Raw genomic sequence first — 4,588 nt, 5'->3', positions numbered from 1 at the left:
TTGGTCTGGGACACGCTTGTTTTTGGCTTTTTTGAACAGAAGATGGGACGTGCTTGTTTGAAATTTGGGGAAAGTACAAACTTTTCCCCCCTCTTAAATTTCGGACCTACTGTTGGTCGGGGGTAGGATGGTAATCCCAGGTGTCCCAAATAGTGGGCGGGAGCGATTTCGGCCGCGCGCATGTGTGCTTAGGCGGTCATTGTGTATGAATGTTTTTCGGAGGCGGTTGCGTGGCGTCTAGATGAAGCTACAAACCTACCCAGGTTTAGACCTTTGGAAGTCGGGCCGGTAGGTTTCATGGGTCGGAGTTATTAGAAAAGTAATTTCCTTGTACTACCAAACATTGTTCTCACGCGGTTTCGGGTGAGTAGAGGCTCTTTTGGCGCTTCGTTCGAAATTTTGAAACACAAGCATTCACGTTTAGAGTAGTCTTGAACTTTGAGGATTGACCTAAATAGACAACGTTAAATTTGACCTTGTATGTTTGAAAACCTCATTAAATTATCCGCTTCTTTTTGCAATTTTGACACTTGAAAATCCTATAACTACGATTATTTTGGAATGGAGGAGCTAAATTAGAATGCTATTATGTACAAAATCAGAGAAAAGATTGGTGCCCCCATAATTTAGGTATGATTTACAAACGCCATGATATCAAATTCAAATAATTGAATGGACTTCATGTTGAATTTGATTTTTTGAAACCACCTTAAGTTGAATTCAAATGTATGCTAGTTCATAGGTAGCTATTTATAATGTTCATTGTGTAACTTTCGTCTGTATAATGTGCTTTACACACACAACATGAACTATACTCACGTTTATATTCGATTGCTAAAGCGATGCATTGTCTGGATTTCAAAATACTAACTAGGTGGATCAATTGTGTCGAATAATAACATAGACATGCTCAAATTCGATAGAATCTAGATGTCTGATGGATCAATGACCGTTCCTTACGCGAATTGCAAATATCATGATCCCATCCTAATATTTGGATACAATTTCTATCTTTAATCAATGTGTACAGCAGTCTTGTACGTGTAGTTTCACTCTCCATCGGTGGTCTCTCACACATGCTCACACACTCTCTTCCGAGGTGTCTTTCTCGCACACATGCTCTTGATATAACGCTCCCTCCCTCTCGTAACCATTTACGACTGTTTTCACTAACCTTTATCACAAGCACTCTTCCTCGCAAGCATACACACGCACAATCCCCATCGACCCTTTCTATATACATAGACATGCCTACGTGTCTCCTGTACGCACATTATCTTTAGGCATGTCTCTCACGCATCGTCTCACACCTCTCTTCCTAATCGACGAGTATGATTCTAGCAGAGGATTCTATAGGATGCCCCTTAAAGTTAGGTTGGATGAATAGTAATATCAGAGATAAAGGGGTTACCTTAGTCCGAGAACCCAGGGTTACAAATCCTAGCCGGCTTTGTCTTGTACGAATAGTCATCCATGGGTCTCCCTAAATGCGTCACGGGCCGAACAATGTGGCGCAGGACGGAACCGAACGAAGGGCCTCACCTCGACCCACCGGACCTCACGCGGTGACACACCCTCTGCCCCCATGTCTCGTTATCTTCTCACACCCACACATACCAACACAGACACCACACACAAAAAATATATTCTCCTAGTGCCTCTATCCACTCCCCCCTTGCATATACACACTCAAGGGAATCTCTCGCCATGACGTCATATTCGTCTCTCTCTCTAGACCACTCTCATTCTCGTGCTATCTCTCCCACGCCCCCCTGTCGGCCCCTCTATCCATGCCTCTCTCGAATACGTAATACACACACATACCTCTCTAGGCCCTACCAAATGCATCAACTACACATTCACACGTGTTACATCATGTACCCCATTGATCTAAAAAGCCATCTCTTCACGTTTATTTCGCATACAACATTCCTATTGAATAAAGTGTGGCCGAAATATTATTTTAGAATTTCTACATATATCAACATTACAAAGTTATATGGAGGAGTATGAACGCTTGCATTGCATGGTACCCACAATGGTATTTATTCCGCACTATGAATTTGTATATTTTTATACTATATATAAAGGTAGTCATAATAAAGAGAAACGAAGAGCATCTCTCTCTCCATCGCATACCCCCCCTCTACGCCCCTTTCAGGTACGCACACAAACTATCTCCAGGTCCTCTAAAATTAAGCCTCCGGCACATTCACGCATGTTTCATCTTTCTCTCACGATATATACAGTGACGATCATTGTATTTGAAGCGAAAGCATGATACGTACATTGGACTTCAGAATCCACTCATTACGGTCACCATTTATGTTTTGTGGTTATTATACAGTCACGGGCTCACCGTACAACTCTGTATTTGCTCAAGACACGACTAGTTCACCAGTTAAACGCTCCACGTGGCACTTCTAGTGTTGCATCACATTATCTCACTACCATCGGGCCCACCTGTCCGCTTGTATCTACTCTACATCTACACTCTTATAAAATACTAGCAAGATGCCCATGCGTTGCACGGAACATCAAGATGCATTTGTATGAGTAGTTTATCTTGTGGGAGAAAAGGATGAACAAGGGAAGACCTTATTTGCAAGTGTGGAGAGGGGTGTGGGTATCTTTTTGCAAAATTGCCATAGTTTCCTTCCTATCCATCAGATATAGATCAGACGGCCTATATTGCAGGATGGAGGCACACGATCATCACCGACTATGCTTTTCATAAGAGTAGGGATAAAATACACTCTTATAAAAAACAGAGTTGGCGATGATGGTGTGCCTGCCATCCTACAATATAGGCCGTCGGATTTATATCTGACGGATAGGAAAGAAACTATGACAATTTTGCCTAAGATGTACCCACACACCTCTCCACATTTGCAAATAAGGCCTTCCCTCGTTCATCCCTTTCTCTCACAAGATAAACTAGGCATACAAATGCATCTTGATGTTACGTGCAACGCACGGGCATCTTGCTAGTAAGAATGAAAACAAATGACAAAAAAATATTGGACGGTGGTTCGAAGTCATGACCGCGGGCACAGCTGACAAGGTGGCCTTGTATTGGTATGCTGAGCCGTCTGTTTTGACACACATGAGCTGGTGTGGTGATTATACACACACGCACGCATGCACACGAACTGCATGCACGCAACACTCACACATGCACCCACCCACGCACGCACGCAACACTCACACGTACACACGCAGCCACGCACGCACGCAACACTCACACGCACACACACACACGCATGCATGCACACACCAGTACACCACACGACCAACACACACTCTCACACTCAAGTGCTCAACCTACATGTGCATGCGCACACATCAGGCCCTGACAGACACATACACAACCAGGTGATTCCCGCGCACGGGGTCGAGCCTTGTCGCGCCTACGTAAATTTGTGTTTATCTAACCTTTTCCCTATGCGAACTGACAGGTGGGACCCACAAGGAACATGGTCAATTTAACTAGTCAACATGGTGCCACGCAGACTATTTGGCCGGTCAACAGAGTGCAATCCGATGCTAAACCGTGAGCAAGTGACCGTATAATCACCCCAAAACGTATATAGTGACCGTAATCAGCTTATTCTGAAGTTCGGTGAACGTATTACGCTTTTCTCTCTGTAGGCCCTCCAAAACTACATCTCTACACGTTCTCGCATGTTACATCTAACAACTATGCAATACAGCACTACTACTACATTCTAACACAATAAATCATATGTATTTTTACTTTTACTAGATATCATATTGTTACTTAATTATTCAGTTTGCATACATTAAAATTGCCTTTGAAATGTATGGCCAGTATCATATACCACGCGGGAAAAATCCCGCCCTTTCCTGTTTAATCGGGTTTGTTTCGATGGATTGTGCGAAACAGCAAAACTATAGTACTATATACAGTACAAGTGACAGTTCACTGGGCCGTCGTGTCGTGTACTCCTCCGTCGTAAGAGTGGAGCGCTCACTTTCATAAATCTTCTAGTCCCTTTCGCCGACATGTGGGGCATCAAGCTACCGGGTCCACGTGCCATACCGGAATACAGTGCAGAGCAGCCGGGGTGAAGCACCCAGTCATGGCGCCGACGTAGTAATGAGCAATGAGGTGTCAAATCACAAAGCTGCACCTTTCCCGCAGTTAAGTTGGAGGGACGAAGTAATAATGCTAAAAAAAGAAGTTGGAGGGACGAAGCAACCATCATTTCACTCGTTGTTGAATCCGCTTCTCCCTCATCTTCTTCAAGTTAACCACGTGTTGCTTCTGCTGTTGTTCTGCCTCATGTGGGAAGCGGATCGGCTTGGTAAAGCACTGACACGTGGGACCGCATGTTAGCAAACCGCCAGGACAACATCCTCTAAAAATAAGAAACCTCCCCTGCCATCCGCGCGGCAAAATCACCTCCTTTTTACTAATCTTGATTCTATAATTTTTTAGATCAATATAATTGAGATTTGTATAGATAGCACACAGGAGCAAAACTAGGTGGTACGGTTAAGGGCATCCACAATGTGTAGCCAAATGTGAAAATATCTTTTGGCATCGTGGGAACCATTGTGGACG

This window comes from Triticum aestivum, chromosome 5D, assembly GCF_018294505.1.
Source record: "Triticum aestivum cultivar Chinese Spring chromosome 5D, IWGSC CS RefSeq v2.1, whole genome shotgun sequence".
Lineage (NCBI taxonomy): Eukaryota > Viridiplantae > Streptophyta > Magnoliopsida > Poales > Poaceae > Triticum > Triticum aestivum.
This window is presented reverse-complemented; position numbering follows the sequence as displayed.